Source organism: Nicotiana tomentosiformis, chromosome 6 (assembly GCF_000390325.3).
Source record: "Nicotiana tomentosiformis chromosome 6, ASM39032v3, whole genome shotgun sequence".
NCBI classification, from domain to species: domain Eukaryota; kingdom Viridiplantae; phylum Streptophyta; class Magnoliopsida; order Solanales; family Solanaceae; genus Nicotiana; species Nicotiana tomentosiformis.
The window spans coordinates 17,258,972-17,278,005 of record NC_090817.1 but is presented as its reverse complement, the minus strand read 5'-3'; the positions used below and the strand labels follow the sequence as shown (position 1 = coordinate 17,278,005).

General features: G+C 41.0%; 1 pseudogene; it reads left to right on the top strand.

Moving 5' to 3' along the window:
- Positions 1-12,738: 12,738 nt before the first annotated feature.
- Positions 12,739-18,318, top strand: LOC104120335 (uncharacterized; annotated as a pseudogene).
- The last annotated feature ends 716 nt before the right edge of the window (positions 18,319-19,034 follow it).

Sequence of the window (19,034 nt, the reverse complement as noted above, 5' to 3'; positions counted from 1 at the left end):
GGCCTTTTTTTGGGATAAAATACAACAAGATACCGAATATAAGCATAAACACAGTATTAATAAAAATATAGATAAGAAAAAATAGTACTAAAAAGTCATATAAAAATAAAATAAAAATAATAAAATAGTAAGGTGATAAACAACGAAACGAAAGAAAATAAGGGTTAGTCATAAAAACCTTACTATCAACCGAAAATTAGACCGCGTGTCAATACTACTGTTATAAATACTCTACACTGTCTAGTCTAATACCCTAATTCTCAACCTATATATATTCTTATCAAGTGTCATGTCATCGATCACTATATAATCCATCTCGAAATAATTACCAACAAATATATATTATATACAAAAATTATAAATTTTATATATTTTTATAATTATCGGATATAAATCATTTCGGCCGTGGGCTATATAAGTGATATTTGTCCTTTTTCTTCCTTTCTCCGTGCGGTGATGGTCGAAAAGCTTAGCACTAGGCGTCTAGACTTAAGGAAAAAATACACCTTTCTTTTGCTTTTATTTGGATTTTAAACTTGAAATCTCTTTACTGCGTTTGGTCATAGATTCCTAAATTTGTTTTGAAAATTTTATTTTTGTGAAGTTTGGCTTGAAGATGAAAATGTGTTTGTACATACGTTTTCAAAACATATTTCCCAAATTTATTTTGGAAAAACATGTGTATTATTAGGGATTTGGCCCAAAACCAGCTATTGAGCTGGTTTTGGAATTTGGGATTTAAGATTTGGAATTTTGCCAAAATATAGTCAAAATCTATGATTAAACATGTGTTTGCCAAATAAAACTCAAGTTTATTTTGACAAAATCTATAGCCAAACGGGTAGTTAGTTTCTTTCACTTCATTGACTAATAGATTGCATTATTATATTAGTAATCGACAATCTGAAGTGTTTATTACCTGCTTAGAATCAAATAAAGGGGGTTAATTGTGACAATTCGGACTTCCGGATTCAATCTTGCAAAATCTTAAAAGAAGATAAAAAATTGGCTACGAATCTGACATAATTTAATAGTTTTTGTTCAAATATTAAATTTAGAACTCAAATATAAATATTTGAAACCGTCGACTCTAAAATTCAAAACTCATAAATTTAAATTTAAATTCTGCCTCTAAGTACAAGTAAATATATCAACTTTGGTCTACTAAAGCATCAAATTTAAATAAGTGATTTCCTGTCATCTATTTAAATACATGTATACGGTCGAAATAGATTTCGGCCATAGCATGTCCGATCGAGTTCGAACGATGATTTATCTAAGTAAGATCCTGAAGGTGGAACAAACTAACCTCGAACCGGGGGAGGTCAATCCATGTCGGGTTCGATATCATTATCGAGCTCAAATCAAAATCGAACCACGATGCAGACTGCAAAGTAGATCTATCATGCTGATAATCGAGACACCAACCAACATTGACTTCGAATCAATTCGAGGGTTCGAGCCAGGATCGGGCTCGAACCAATATCACGAATTCGAGCCGAAATCAAGCTCAAACAAAAATCGAGGATTCCAAGCAAGATCGAGCTCGCAGACAAAAGCCGTTGCAATTCCACTAGAGAGAATCTTGGCACAAACTATGAAAAAGCTGACTTATCATGGGTCTCCCACTGAATATTTATTTTATTATGCTTAGAGCCAAATCCCTCCACTATAAAATGGCTTGGTCACTATTTCTGTAGGATAAGTTTTTCTTAGGCTTACATTGTAATAAAAGTGTTATATTATTCTACAGTAAAGAATCGTTCTTTCAGATTTCTTACATTGATTTTATTTGTTGAATCCTAAGATTCATTGTTCCTAACAACCTTATCTATTTTACATTCTCTGCAATATATATTTACATTTCTATTGATCTTTATATTTTGTGTTAAGTTACGCCACATATCCTCGGAACTGCGTATAAATTCAACTCTATCCATTTTTCGGGTAAACAGTTTGGCGCCCACCGTGGGGCCGAGGATAATAGTGGTTATTTGATATAAATCTAAAAAAATAAAAAAACGCCATTGTGCTTTGCACTTATTTCCGAAAACATCCTGAATTTCGGATCAGCTACGAATAACCACCAATCAAATGGCTTCACCTATCGATTACGAAGTCGGCCTTCAAGATAAAACCAACAACTTGGCACCTGGGGTCGGAAGGCCAATTAACGATGGCACCGAGGCTCGAATAAAAGTACCCGAAATTCGAGCCGAAATACCATTGGATGTCAATTCAGAAATAGCTTTGGAGGCAAATCAGCGCTCCGAACCGGAAAGAAGCATTCAGGGCGGTACTCGATCCGTAGCCCGAGATACCCAACACGCGGGAGAAATAGGGGCCAGCTTACGTATGATCTTCGAGATGCTACAAGCCCAACAAGTAGCGATAGCTCAGCTATAGAGCCAAACTCGCGCACAAAGCAGGCCGGATTCCAATCCACCTCGAGAAGTCACCCCCAGAACAGAGCCCGCCATAGTGAAATCTAACGAGCAAGAATCGGGGACTACTCCTAGAATTACTAAACTGCTCGAGGAACTCACAAAATGAGTCGAAGCCAACGACAAGAGGGTGGAAACGTATAATGCCATGGTCGATTAAATCCCGGGGGCTCCACCAATAATAAAGGGGCTTGATTCAAAAAAATTCATACAAAAGCCTTTTCCGTCGAGTGCGGCACCGAAGCCAATCCCCAAAAAATTTCGTATGCCCGAAATTCCCAAATATAATGGTACGACCGATCCTAACAAACATGTCACCTCTTACACATGTACCATAAAAGGCAACGATTTGGAAGACGATGAGATCGAATCCGTGTTGTTGAAAAAGTTCGGGGAGACCCTCTCGAAGGGAGCGATGATCTGGTACCACAATTTACAGCCGAATTCCATCGATTCTTTTGCCATGTTAGCAGATTCGTTCGTAAAGGCACATGCTGGTGCCATAAAGGTTGCAACAAGAAAATCAGACCTCTTCAAAGTAAAGCAAAGGGATGATGAAATGCTGAGGGAATTCGTATCCCGATTTTAAATGAAATGCATGGAATTACCCCCGGTCACAGACGATTGGGCCGTACAAGCTTTCACCCAAGTGTTGAACGAGCTAAGTTCGACAGCATCACATCGGCTGAAATAAAATTTGATCAAGTATCCGGCGATAACTTAGGCAAATGTACACAACCGATACCAATCGAAAAGTAGGGTCGAGGATGATCAGTTCAGAGCTCCGTACGTACCCGTTCATCAAAACATGGCAGTTACTAAAAACCAAAAGGAGATCGATAGAGAACAAAGGTCGAACAGAGACCGATATCAATCGTACGTCGCAGATCGGGTGAATAATGGTTCATCACGCAATGCATTTGGAATAATCAAAGGATTGGTCGAGGACAAAATTTTCGGAGGCTTATGAGTAAGAGTGACTTCGATAAATATGCGGATCCTATAGAAGAACCTCGATTATCAGAATATAACTTCAGCATTGGTGCATCCGCTCTCGTGTCAGCCATCAGACGCATCAAAGACACTAAATAGCCTCGACCCATGCAGACCGATCCTGCCCGAAGAAATCCCAATCAAACGCGTGAATATCATGGTACCCATGGCCACAGAACGGAAGATTGCAAGCAACTAAGAGAGGAAATAGCTCGCTTGTTTAACGAAGGGCACATTCAGGAATTTCTGAGTGATAGGGCGAAGAACCATTTTAAAAGCAGGGATTTCAGCAAGCAAAAAGAGCAAGAAGAACCACATCACGCCATCCACATGATCATCGGTGGCATCGATACCCCTCAGGGACCAGTACTTAAATGCACTAAAACATCGATGGTGAGGGAAAAACGATCTCGAACTCAAGATTACGCACCCATGGGGACTTTATCCTTTGATGATGCAGATGCATATGGGGTCATCCAACCTCATAACAACGCCCTGGTAATATCCGTACTTATGAATAAAACTAAAATTAAGCGTGTGTTAATCGATCCAGGTAGCTCGGCCAATATCATCCGATTAAAGGTAGTACAACATCTCGGCTTATAGGATCAGATCGTACCCGCAACTTTGGTCCTAAACGGGTTCAATATGGCATGCGAACCCACCAAGGGTGAGATAATCCTACCAATAAACGTGGCCGAAACCATCCAGGAAACAAAGTTTCACATTATCAAAGGCGATATGAGATATAACGCCCTTTTCGGAAGGCCATGGATCCACAACATGAGAGTTGTACCTTCGACCCTACACCAGGCTCTCAAATTCCCGACATCGAAAGGTGTCAAAACGGTGTACGGAGAACAGCCATCCGCAAAGGAAATGTTCGCCGTTGATGAAGCTAAACCAATGTCCTCACTTTTGCCGATAAAAGGATCGGGCTCGGAAGGAGAACGGGACACCAAATAGCAATAACAGACATCGGCTTCGACCCAGCCAGACAACCAGAAAATCGAAGAGGATGATGATCAAAGGGTCCCTTGATCTTTCGTGATTCCCGATGACTCCGACGCCACCAAATCAACAATCGAGGAGCTAGAGCAAGTCATATTGATCGAGCACTGGCCCGAGCGAAAGGTATACTTGGGAACGGGGTTGAGCCCCGAACTTAAGAAGAAACTCGTTCAATTTCTTATCGATAACATCAATTGTTTTGCCTAGTCCCATTTAGATATAACAGGGATCCCGCTGGACATAATGACGCATCGGCTAAGTTTGGACCCTAGGTTCAGACCGGTGAGGCAAAAGAGAAGGCCCCAGTCCGAGAGAAAGCACGCATTCATAAAGGGCGAGGTAACCAAGCTTCTCAAAGTAGTGTCCATTCGGGAGGTGAAATATCCCGAATGGCTAGCCAACGTAGTTGTAGTCCCTAAAAAGGGAACAAACTTAGAATGTTTGTGGACTATAAGGATTTGAACAAAGCATGCCCCAAAGATTCCTTTCCACTGCCCAACATCGATCGCATGATCGATGCCACGGCCGGCCATGAGATCCTCACTTTTCTCGATGCCTATTTCGGGTATAATCAAATCCAGATGAAACTGTATGACCAGGAAAAGACTTCATTTGTCACCAAATATGGAACGTATTGTTATAATGTGATGCCCTTCGGGCTAAAAAACGTAGGGGCTACTTACCAACGCCTAGTAAATAAAATGTTCGAAGAACAAATAGGAAAATCAATGGAAGTTTATATTGATGACATGTTAGTTAAGTCCCTGCGCGCAGAGGACCATTGGACTCATTTGCAGGAAACGTTCGATATTTTAAGGAAATACAGCATGAAGCTCAACCCCGAGAAATGTGCTTTCCGGGTCGGTTCGGGCAAGTTCCTCGGCTTCATGGTGTCACATCGGGGAATAGAGATTAACCCCGATAAAATCAAGGCCATTGAAGACATCGGCGTTATGGACAGCGTGAAGGCCATACAAAGGCTAACGGGTCGGATTGCAGCCTTGAGCCAGTTCATCTCAAGATCATCTTACCGAAGTCACAAATTTTTCTCTCTACTCAAAAAGAAGAACGATTTTGCTTGGACCCCGGAGTGCCAAAAAGCATTAGAGGAGCTAAAGCAATATCTATCAAGCCCACCACTACTTCACACTCCAAAACACAGACGAGAAACTTTGTTTGTACTTGGCAGTATCGGAAGTCGCCGTAAGCGGTGTCCTAGTTCGAGAAGAGCAAGGTACGCAATTCCTTGTTTATTATACGAGTCGAACCTTAGGAGAAGCGGAAACTAGATATCCGCTCCTAAAAAAATTGGCACTTGCACTAATAAGCGCCTCAAGAAAGTTAAGGTCGTACTTTCAATGTCATCCTATATGTGTGTTAACCAATTACCCTCTTCATAATATTTTGCACAAACCCGAGTTATCAGGCCGACTAGCCAAATGGGCCGTCGAACTCAGTGGGTACGATATCGAATATCAACCCCGCACGGCTATCAAGTCTCAAATTTTAGCAGACTTCGTGGCCGATTTCACGCCAACCCTCGTACCCGAAGTCGAAAAGGAACTGTTGAAATTAGGTGCATCATCGGGGTATGGATCCTTTTTACGGACGGGGCTTCGAACGTAAAAGGGTCCGGGCTGGGCATAGTTTTGAAACCACCCACGGGTAGCACTATTAGGCAATCTATTAAAACTATCAGTTTGACTAACAATGAGGCCGAGTATGAAACCATGATTGCAGGTCTCGAGCTATCTAGAAACTTGGGAGCAGAAGTCATTGAAGCCAATTATGACTCCTTGCTGGTGGTGAGTCAAGTAAATAAAACCTTTGAAGTTCGAGAAGGAAGAATGCAAAGGTATTTAGATAAACTGCTTGTCACTTTGCACCATTTCAAACAATGGACTTTACGGCATGTACCAAGGGAACAGAACAATGAGGCCGATGCGCTTGCGAATTTGGGGTCGTCGGTCGAGGTAGATGATTCGGGCTCGGGGAATATTGTTCAACTTTCGAGATCGATAATCGAAGAAGGACACACCGAAATAAATTCTACAAGCTTAACCTAGTATTGGAGAAACAAGTATATTGAATACTTGAAGAGCGGAAAACTCCCATCAGACCCTAAAGATTCCAGAACCCTACGGACTAAAGCTGCTCGATTCACGTTGGCTTCAGACGGAACTCTGTACCGAAGAATGTTCGATGGACCGTTGGCAGTATGCTTGGGTCCGGGAGATACCAATTACATACTACGGGAAGTGCACGAGGGTACTTGCGGGAATCATTCCGGAGTCGATACATTAGTTCGTAAATGTGACAAATGTCAAATGTTTGCACCGATGATCCACCAACCTGGAGAGCGACTCCACTCAGTCCTATCCCCATGGCCGTTCATGAAGTGGGGAATGGATATCGTCGGCCCTTTGCCATCAACCCCAGGTAAAGCCAAATTTATTTTATTTATGACTGACTATTTTTCTAAATGGGTTGAAGCGTAGGCGTTCGAAAAAATAAGAGAGAAAGAAGTTATAGACTTTATTTGGGATCATATCATATGCCGATTCGGGATACCCTCCGAATTAGTGTGTGACAATGGAAAATAATTTATTGGCAGCAAAGTAACAAGATTCTTCGAAGACCACAAGATAAGAAGGATACTATCGACGCCATACCACCCTAGTGGGAATGGACATGCCGAATCAACGAACAAAACTGTCATTCAAAACTTAAAGAAGAGGTTGAACGACACTAAAGGGAAATGGAGAGAAATCCTGCCCGAAGTCCTTTGAGCATATCGGACGACGTCAAAATCCAATACGGGGGCGACCCCATTCTCCTTAGTATATGGATCTGAAGCATTGATACCAGTCGAAGTTGGTGAACCCAGTGCCAGATTTCGATTCGCGATGGAAGAATCAAATAACGAGGCCATGAATACCAGCCTTGAACTATCGGACGAAAGACGAGAAACTGCTCTCGTCCAATTGGCCGCCCAAAAGCAGTGAATCGAAAGATATTATAACCGAAGAACCAAGCTCCGCCATTTCAAGCCTGGGGACTTAATGTTAAGAAAAATTACCATCAATACTTGAAATCAGAACGAAGGAAAACTAGGACCGAATTGAGAAGGGCCATATCAGGTGCTCGAGAACATCGGAAAGGGATCGTACAGGCTCGACATTATAAACGGCAAACATCTATCAAGCAGTTGGAATGTATCACATCTAAAATGGTACTATTGCTAAGGTACAACCTTTCTATATTCGTTTATATCTCAAAACTGACCCCTGCAGAAGTCCGAACAAGGGCTAAGATGTCTCTCTCGCTTGAAAGCACGCGTTGCACTCTTTTTCCCTTAGACCGGTTTTATCCCAAATAGGTTTTTCGGCAAGGTTTTTAATGAGGCAACCATTGATCGTGCGGCATTTACAACAATATCCGAGGCCTCGCAAGAAAGTTATTTCACAATAACACGGTTCCAATAGGAAAAATTATAAGAGCCAAATGGTCGAAGCGAACCATGCTCATATAGATTGGCCCGAACCTAGGCGTGTAATAACGTGCGAAGAAAGTTCTCTTCTTTATCGAATTCTTATATCCAAGGAAAATTCCTCTATTTTGAGCTTTATTATGCAATCAGAATTAAGATAAACTCGACCACTAAGCCTACGAGCTATTTTTATTTCGAGTTCGAGCAAACACTCACTCGACCGTTAAGCCTACGTGCTACTTTTATTTCGAGTTTGAGCTAACACTCACTCGACCATTACGCCTACGGGCTACACTACTTCGAGTTTATATCATTCACTTGACTAAGCTTACGGACTATTTTTATTTCGAGTTCGAGCAAACACTCACTCGACCATTAAGCTTACGGGCTATTTTTATTTCGAGTTCGAGCAAACACTCACTCGATCATTAAGCCTACGGGCTATTTTTATTTCAAGTTCGAGCAAACACTCACTCGACCATTACGCCTACGGGCTACATTATTTTGAGTTCGAATCATTCATTCGATCAAGCCTACGGGCTACTTTTATTTCGAGTTCGAGCAAACATTCACTCGACCATTACGCTTATGGGCTGCATTATTTCGAGTTCGAATCACTCATTCGATTAAGCCTACGGTCTACTTTTATTTCAAGTTCGAGCAAGCACTCACTCGACCATTACGCCTACGGGGTATATTTCTTCAAGATCGAACCATTGATAACTAATAAGCCTAAGGGCTACATCGCTTCAAGTTTGAGTAAGCGCTCGCTCGGTTACGGAGGCTACGAAGTCCAAATTTGATTAAGTTGTTTAAATCATTGTAAAACAGTTATAAGGCGTGAATAAAGTCCTCACAAGACAGGAAACAAAAACAGAAGCAAGTCGACAAAAAGGGAGATATGTCTATATACAAATTTATCTGCATAGGTGATTACAACGTAAAAACTAAGAACTAAATTTCTTGGTCAGGAGCGGTCTTTATCAGCCCCCCCTATTTTCGGATTCGCTTTTGGTCCCATCGTCATCGCCATAAAAAAACAGAGCTTCGGCTTCGAGTTCTTTGGCCCTTTTTATCTCTTCAGCGAGATCGAAGCCACGAGCATGGATCTCCTCGAGAGTTTCCCTTCTGGATCGGCACTTAGAAAGTTCGGCGACCCAATGCGCTCGAATATCGGTGGACTCGGCTGCCTCTCTTGCCTGGACTTGGGCAGCTTGAGCATTGGCCCGATAGACGGCCGCGAGCATATCCGCATCGGCCTTTGACTTTTCGGCATCGGATTCGGCCTTGGCAAGTACAGAGGCCAACCGAGCCTCAAGCTCCTCAATTCTTCTTGCTTGAACCAAGCCTTTTTCCTTCATTTTCTGAAGTTAGGTTTCAGACGATGATAACTGGGCTCGAGCAGTCTCTTTTTCTGCAACAAAGCGGTCCATACCTTCTTTCCACCGCAAAGACTTCATTCTTATCACGTCGACCTCCTCACGAAGCTTCGTGATCATCTCGATTTTGCTGCAGCTGTGAGACCGAAATGTTAGCTATCGTTCCGGTATCAAGCCCATAGGCTTTCAAAAGCATCATTACCTGCTCAGACAAATCGGTCTGATCTCGATAAGCCTTGGCCAGCTCAGCTCGGAGGTCTTTTTTTTTCGTCTTCTCTCTGCCTTAGGGAAAGTCTAAGGGAGTTCCTCTTGTTAGTAGCCTGTTGTAGGTCGGCCGTGTATCGATGTGGCTCAATCTGGGATCGAGAAGATTGTTCTCGATGAATTGCCGTTGCCTACAAAGAAACAAGAAGCGGAGTTAATGAAAAATGAACATAAAGATAGTACCGACAAAATAATTTTAAAAAGCTCACATGATTCAAAGCCTGCCGCAATCTGTGAAAAAGATCTGATTCATCACCAGCACCGGCAACGTGGTAAACAAGTCACGAAAAGGATATTCTTCATCATGAGGCATGTCTAGATCGAGGGCTCCCAGAGCTTGGGCTTCCCTAATCACCACTGCGGTAAAAGCGGGAAAGGTAGGCGAATCCTTGATTGCTACTGCCCCAAATGAATCGCCTGGAGCGTTCTCCTCGGTTCAAAGGGGTTCGAGGGCCTCTTCGGTCATATTCCCTGCCGGTTAACTCCGATGAGATGTGTCTTCGATATCCGATAGTTCGGGGACTCTACCCGAATCTTTCTCCGATATATCTTTAGTTCGAGGCAGAGCCTCATGGAGCATCATCGATCCAGCCGGCGATGAGGCATCGGTGGTTCACTTCGTTCGGACCGCCAACGCGAACTCATCATTCTCTTATTCTTCTTCTTCTTTTTCTTCTTCTTCTTCTTCATCATCATCATCTTCATCCCTTAGACACAGAACAGATTCCACGGTCAAAGGGATGACATTCTTGTTCGGCTTACGAGCCGTCCTCTTCTTCGGTTTTTGATCCCCGGGAACCGAGGCTCTTTTCCTTTTATTTTCCTTCACCGGCTTTGGGACAGAGGCCGAAATTTCCTCCTCATTGGACAAGGGCCTCAAAACCGCGTCTTTTCCAAAATCTGCATATGGAAAAGCTTAATAAAATATTTTTAAAATACCACCTCATTCGGATCATCAAAAAGTTCGAGAAATGGGATTACCGTGATTTTTGGCCTCCCACCGACCCTTTGATAAATCACGCCATGAGCGCTCGACATATGTGAAGGTCGAAACAAGGGCTCATACCCAGTTCTTGAGATCTAGAATTGCTCCGGCTATCCAGGGAACCGCTACAAAAAAAAAAAAAGAGGAGTGTCGATGAGAGAATAAATGAAAGAAGAAAATAGAAGTAACAACAAGATCACACTTACGTTTCATATTCCACTCCTCGGGAAAGGGCATATTTTCAGTCGGAATTAGGTCCGAAGTCTTTACTCGAACGAACCTGCCCATCCAACCCCGGTCCATGTCCTCGTCAATACTCGAGAACAAAGCCTTAGTAGCCCGACGCTGGAGTTTTATTAACCCTCCTCGAAAAAGTCGAGGACGGTGCAATCAGATAAGATGATCGAGGGTGAATGACATCCCCTCGATCTTGCTTACAAAATATCAGATCAGGATAACGATCCGCCACAAAGAAGGATGGATCTGGCCTAGGGTTACCTGGTATTGTCGACAGAAGTCAATAATAACGGAATCGAGGGGGGCCAAAGTGAAAGGGTAAGTATACACATTCAAAAACCCTTTCACGTAAGAAGTGATATCTTCGTCGGGCGTAGGAATTATTATTTCTTTCTCACCCCAATTGCAATCCTTCTTTAGCTGTTCGAGGTGCTTTTCGGTTATCGAACACATATACCTCGATACCGGCTCACACCTGCTAGGGACCGATGAACCTTTATCGACCTTAAAATCTGAAGTAAGGACACACGCCCCGGGAACACACTCCTCGGGCCGTGGTTCTGCCGGTGTCTCATCAGCGGCACACTGTGAAGATGAAGCCTTCTCTTTTTGAGGAATGGTTTGCGATGTTTTCGCCATTTTCGAATTCAAAGGTGAGGAGTAGAAGAAAGTGACAAAGATTTGGTGGAATTTAAGAGGAATTTTTGCGGAAAGAAATCACAGATTTACTGGTAAGTTGGAGAGTACGAAGAATAACTTGGGAAATTTGGAAGATAGAAGATGTAAAAATGGTAAAAGATAAAAGAAAGGGTTATTTATAGGTTCAAGCGATGGTTGTTCAGTATCAACAGTGGCCGACCACCGTCTGACATGCATTAAATGCCTTGAAAGGCTAAATCGACGGGACAGCTACCAGATGCGTCATGGTCGAACCCGATGGAAACAACAGGATATAATCCGATCGAGCTGTTAAAAAAAGTCATATCGTTTCTCGCCACATTCTTTCTGAGAAACGAGGAGACTATCTGTATACGGTCGAAATAGATTTCGGCCTTAACATGTCCAATCGAGTTCGAATGATGATTTACCTAAGTAAGATCCCGAAGGTGGAACAAACTAACCTTGAACCAGGGGAGGCCGATCCGTGTCGGGTTCGATATCATTATCGAGCTCAAATCAAAATCGAACCACGATGCATAGTAGAACTATCATGTTGATAATGCAGAGACCAACCAACATTGACTTCGAATCAATTCGAGGGTTCGAGCCAGGATCGGGCTCGAACCAATATCACGAGTTCGAGCCGAAATCAAGCTCAAACAAAAATCGAGGGTTCCAAGCAAGATCGAGCTCGCAAACAAAAGCTGTTGCAATCCCACTAGAGAGAATCTTGGCAGAAACTATGGAAAAACTGACTTATCATGGGTCTCCCACTGAATGTTTATTTTATTATGCTTAGAGCCAAATCCCTCCACTATAAAAGGGCTTGGTCACTATATCTGTATGACAAGTTTTTCTTAGGCTTACATTGTAATAAAAGTGCTATATTCTTCTACAGTAAAGAATCATTCTTTCAGATTTCTTACATTGATTCTATTTGTTGAATTCTAAAATTCATTGTTCCTGACAACCTTATCTATTTCGCATTCTCTGCAATCTATATTTACATTTCTATTGATCCTTATATTTTGTGTTAAGTTACGCTACATATCCTCGAAACTGCGTATAAATTCAACTCTATCCATTTTTCGGGTAAACAATATTTATCCGAAATAGCATGTACTTGTGAAATTAGTAGAAATATAGCAACCACATTATTGAAAAGAACATCAAACTAAAATATGCAAACTTAAGACTAAAGGTAAGGTATGACATAGCAAACAATCCCTCTTGCCACGTGTCCAAAGCAAGGTATAGACAGATACAAAACCAGAAATAGAATCACGTAAACGGTTAACACAATCTAAAACCCTCCATGCTGCGTCGCTTGCCTCGCCATCGCCAACTCACCTTTCTCAACTCGACCGAGTCAAACCGGTTCAACTCCTTCACCGGCTCAGTTCACCGGTTCAAATCTCTCCCCGCTAAATATTCTGTCGTAATCCAAGCGGAACTCGAAACTATAAATCATTCTCAACCACCGGGAGCCGTACGCCGGCGAAAATGGGCTCAATTCCGATGACGGCGTCGGTGCTGGAGGATTTTGTTCACGTTGATGGAGGAGGAAGTGCTAATTCGAGTGTAGAAGGCTCGGAGGCGAGTGTTGAAGAGGTAACTTCGGCGAGTATAGAAATGACACCAGGTAGCCGCTTTGAGCAGCCTTATTTAAATATAAGTTGATTTTGAGGCGGCTAAAATTTTAAAAAACATTCGGCTAAAAATGGCTAATTGTGCAGGTGAAGGAGAAGGATATGAAAGGAAGGTATTGCCGGAGGAATTGTCGAGGAGTGTAATGAAGCTCACTTGTGAATCTTCTACGGATGGAGGCATTTGCGATGTGTATGTCGTTGGCACTGCTCACGTTTCTGCGGTACATTTCCTACTTTTTTAATCGTTCTATTAGAAATAATCCTAGAATGGAGAAATTTGAGTGAGAAATGTCCATATTCATCCTATTTGATATCATACAACTAGCAATCACAAACAGAGGTGAAAAGGAAAGTGTCAAGAGCGAATGTTTTACATATTTTTCGTCTGTTAAGTTGAAGGAGGTGATATAAAATCGTATTGTCTGTTTGTTTGTTGCAATTATTAGGTAATTCTATTAGGATTATTTTATAAGGAGGTCCAGGTGCTTTTTTGTATTCACACCTCAAGAACTTTTTTACGGCATAAAGTTTCTTAACTTTAGAATTTTATTTTGTTATAATTCGTCCTTCCCATAGTAGAGACTGAATCAGTAGTTCATCCATAATAGTTTGCTGAAATGATGCTCAAACAACATAGGATTGTTAGATATTTTGTGAGCATTGCTTGAGATGTCCTTTAGTCTTGGATTTGAGTTAGCATCTGCTGTACATGGCTAAATTGAAAAATATAATCGAAAATTCTTGAAGTTGAATGGTAGAAGACATGATATAAAGTGATTTTGATTAAGTTCCCATGCCTCTATAAACTTTTCTCGTTACAAACTGAGCTTATATGAATATGTAATTTCTCCATTTTTCGTGCCTCATTTTTCCTATTTTCTCCTTTCTCTTTGCTTCGGTTGATCGAGTTTGAAGCTTTATATGATATAGATTTTTTATCGGGTTAATCATTTATATTAAAGAAAAAAGGGGTGTATGATCATCTTACTTTACTATGCATGGTTACAGGAATCCTGCCAAGAAGTTGAAGCAGTGATCAATTTCTTGAAACCAGAGGTCATACTTCTAACAATCTGTTGATGAATAGCAGCTTGTGGTGCATGCTATATATTTCAATCCTTTTTATGTTTTGAACATCAGTCTGATTCATGCTGAATTGTTGATGATAGGTTGTCTTCTTGGAGTTATGCTCAGGTCGAGTGGGTCTACTCACACCTCAAGATTTAAAGGTTAGTCTTACAATCAGTAGGCAGTCTTTTTATCATTTCAGTAGTCATGTAGTTTGCACAGAATTTTTGGAAACAGAGAATTTATTCGTGTTAGGAGAAAATCCAGCCTTTAGTAGCTAGTGTTATAAGTATTGGAATTGCTTATTCTGTTAGTAGGCTCTCCTTTTATCATTTCAGAGTTTATGTAGTTTGCAGAAACTTTGGAAACAGAGAGTTTATTCGTGCTAGGAGAATATCCAGCATTTTGGGTAGCTAAGGTTTAAAGGTGTACATATTTAGCACATACAGACACATGTAGACAGCATATGTTCGCGTCAACTGGGGTCATTTTTTATTTGTCTCACTTTAGTACTTCATATATACATGTTAGATTGCCATTTTTCTCTGTCTCTGATATTTTGCAATTTGGATTTATTTATTAGAAGTTTTAGGTTTAAACATGTCTGTCCTGACATTACTAAGGCACATCAAGCACACAAGAGTAATGCATGTTCCAGTGGACTGGCCATAAGCCATGAGAAAAGTCCAGATACATTCAAGGAATCAAGGGTTTATCAGATGGTGGGTATGTTGTTATGTCATCTCGGTCATGGACACAGATGAAAAGAGAAATGACCTTTTGATATATGCTATGCTAGAGAACACAATTCTCTGTCACTTTCGCTCTTCAATGCACATGTTTTTTCAGCATCATGGTAATAATGTCTTAAGTGGCAGACATATCAGACACCTACTTTTTCTAAATTTCTATGTTATAGATACAAATAAGTATATTCTGTGATCCTGTCCTTGCTTGATTTATCCTTTATTTGAGTAGTTTCATGTTACCTTGGTGTTTGTAACATTTAACTGTATTACTTTGTACCGTGCGAGATGTTGTGGTGGATCTTCACTTTCTCCTCTTCAGGTTGAACTTCTAATATACTCAATTCTGAGATGGCCAGGTACCAACGATGGGAGAAATGGTGAAGATGTGGAAGAAAAATCAAAATCCATTTGGGATACTCTACAGCTGGTTTCTTGCCAAGGCATGACCGATCTCAGAAGTCGTCTTTACAGTTTGGAAGTGCTACTTTGCTCCTTACCTCTGGTGCTCTGGACATGCTGATCACTCATTGAATCTATGTTGCATTTTAGGTTGCTAGCAAGCTTGAGGTTTTTCCTGGGGCAGAGTTTCGTGTGGCATATGAAGAAGCAATGAAGTACGGTGGGAAAGTGATTCTTGGTGACCGTCCTGTACAAGTAAGATGTTTTGATTCATTCCATTGTTGAATTTGTTTGTTTGCTTCTGTGTCTTAAAGTTATCACGTGCATCCTTTCTGTAACTGGATAATGTTTTTACATCACCACATATCTCTTATGATCACGGCAGAATTGAGGTTTCTCTCATGTTGTGTCTGGTGAACATCAGAGTTGGTAAAGTAGGAAACGTATCGCCCCTCCTCATCTCTCTCTCTCTCTCTCTCTCTCTCTCTCTCTCTCTCTCTCTTTTTGACACACTAGAGTACCACTTTCATGGAGTGCAGGATCTGTATAATATGAAGTTTCTTAATGCTTTTATGATGTTATCAGCTTACAATTACTCTTTCTTTGGTAGTGTTTTCTACCTGAAAAAAGAAGAAAGAAACAGTTTCACATATTCACTGTTCCTGCTCGATATCTTAGGTTTTCCTTCTTTTTTTCAGTTTAATGAATTGTTGTATCTATATTATGAACAGGTGACATTACGAAGAACATGGGCAAAAATGCCACTTTGGCACAAGACAAAATTGTTATACTCTTTGTTGTTCCAAGCAGTGTTTTTACCGAAGCCTGGAGATCTCGTCAAAATGGTAAGTTTCTTGCATAAGATTTTACGAAGTTGCCCCTCTCTGCATAAAGTAATTTGATTTTTGAAGAAGAGTATCTTATGTTGCTTATACTATTTTTGGTGAGCAGTTGAAGAAAATGGATGATGTTGACATGTTGACTCTTGTAATTCAAGAAATGAGCAAGCAGTTTCCCAACTCTTATGGATACCCTAGTTCATGAGCGAGACCAGTTAGTGCCTCTGACTTGCATTCAATCTTCTGCCCCCCCCCCCCCCCCCCCAAATGCATGGTCTGTTGGTATGATACAAGTTCGTCCTGCTCCGTGCTTGTTTTATGGTTTGGTTTTGTGAATTAAAGGTGTTATGACATCTGTGGCTTTGAGTCTAAAATCAGGCACTACTGTCAAGTTTGGTATCTGTACTTAGGATTTTAGAATTATATGGCTTTTGTCTAAGTTATTCCAGATCAAAACTTTGAGAATACACTGATTAATTGCTTCATATGTCTTTGGATATTCTCTCTTAGTTTGATATGGATACATTTTGGTATAGGCTGTTCGACGATGCCTTCCCGTATGTACGCGTATAATCAGAATTAATATGAGTACAGGGACTCATATATGTCGTGCAAGGTCTAGAGCATGAGGACGGTGCTCTATCTCTCAGTTGTGCGCATTTAGTGATAGGGATAATGAGAGAGTTTTCCCCAGGAATCCTCCGTGTTTCATTGCTTATCATTTTTCCTATGTTCACTTCTAGTTTTCCCAGAGCTTCATTGCTCATCATTTTTCCTTTGTTCACATCTAGTTTTCCCAGAGCTCCATTGCTTATTACTTCCTCCATTCACTTCCAGCTTTCCCAAGGAAAAAGCCACTGTTGCTGTAGTATACTCCTTAGTCTTGAATGAAATATCAATGTCTGATGGTGGAAACAAACTTTACCCCAACCCCCAAAAACAAAAGAGAGGGTGGTAACAAGAGAAAAGTCGTTGATGTACTAACTAATGATTGTTTGGTGGGACTAAGGAAAGAGGATATAAAGCTTATCAGTTTATTTAAGCTTAGATGTCATCAGTCTTCAGTTTATTCAGCTACAGAATGGTAATTACCAATGAGTTATAAGTCCTATATAAGTGCTTGGCACAAATTATTTCATTTATCTAATCAAACAGCCTAATGGTAACATCATTCTTCCCGCCTTGCAAATAAAAAAAAGTTCAAAGAGTGATTGAACCGACATTATGGTTTTGATATTTGACAGTCTTGAAAGTGATTACTTGTACCATTTAAGAAATCTGAGGAATCTCTCTCTCTCTCTCTCTCTCTCTCTCTCTCTCTGTGTGTGTGTGTGTGTGTGCAGGTTTATGTCATCAATGTTACTAAAAGTTGCCCGTGAACACAACTCTGTTGTTTCAGTTGTTGGTAAGGGTCACCTGCCAGGAATCAAGAAGAACTGGAAGCAACATATTGTGGTAACAAGCATTTATTCATAGTGACAATATTAGTAAGACTTGAATTCTCGCTGTTGTGCATCGAGAAATATATGAATTTGCTTTCCTATTCGTTTAGTTTCTAAGACTTAATTTCAGCTTCTTACCAGTAACTTATGTAAGGCACTTAGTTTACTGATTCACTGCCACAGGTTAAGGAACTGCTATCAATACCCTCGCGCAAGCCTGTCATTACTGTCGCGAAAGTTTTGACATCCATTGGAGCTGCAGTTGCAGGAGTGACCATAATATCTGGCATCTATGTTTCAAGCAAGAAATAATCATGATAGATGTCTCAGATGTACGTGTCTTGGCTTTCAATTTAGACATCATCGAGGCTAATCTATTGCGACTTTCAGCATCTGAGGCGGCCGTGCATTGCTACTGCTCTTCTACATTTTCAGCAGTTCAGGGTCATTACATGGAGGAAAGGGAAATTGTCATTTTGCAAAATTTCCTGTGGACATCTTTTCTAAATTCTAAAAAACTGGAGACGGACAGATAATGAGAAGTAATTTTCCTATAGCACTTCGCTTGTTCACTCCACATCTGTTATGATCCCCCCTTCCTCTCCAAATTTCGCTTGATCTCACTGTTTGTGTCTTCTGAAAATGGTGCACTGGCTGCTCAGCTTGTTCTCTAATTTGATATATTTAGCCTGTCATTTTGTTAAATGTAGCTGAATCTTGGTCATATAACAGAGCAACATAAATTGAACACAGGTAGATGCATTTCCTTTGCCCGGCAGAGAAAGGTACACAATGGACTTTTGACTGTTCAACCAATTGTGAGGCCATATACTGGGCAGATGTATCAAACCCCCGTCCCCTAATTTCCAGTTGTAGTTTTATTCGAACACTTTAGCACATTAGACAGCTTTCTCGAGTCTTGGGTGCAGAATCGGCCTTCCAATTTGGCTGAGTTGAAATTGAACATTATGACAAACTAGCAATACAGGTAATCTGATATCGGGAGCAACCCTCTTTCCTTTTGGGTTTTTGGCAGGGGACTTGAAGTCAGTAGTAGCTAGTGTAACCTGAGGAGAATGTTCTTTTTATCCTAGTACTTCACTAGGTCCACATTGCCACGAATTGCTTGATTACTTTGTTGATTTGGCCCAGATTGTCGCAGAATTGTGCTATTAGCTACCGGTAGGGAATTAGCAGTAGAGGAGTTTTTGATTTACTGTTCTTATTGACAAGATTTATTTGACATAAATAGTTTGCGTAAGCGAAAAATGTAAGCTTGCGTTCCCCGGATTTGCAATGTCACTGGTATATAGATCCATTTATTAGGCAGTAGGCTGCACTGGAGGTTTTCTTGGGGCAAGTGCATAGATAGCAATTCTCAGGGATATTATTTAGATATTAGCCGGTATTTATTTTGTCATAAAC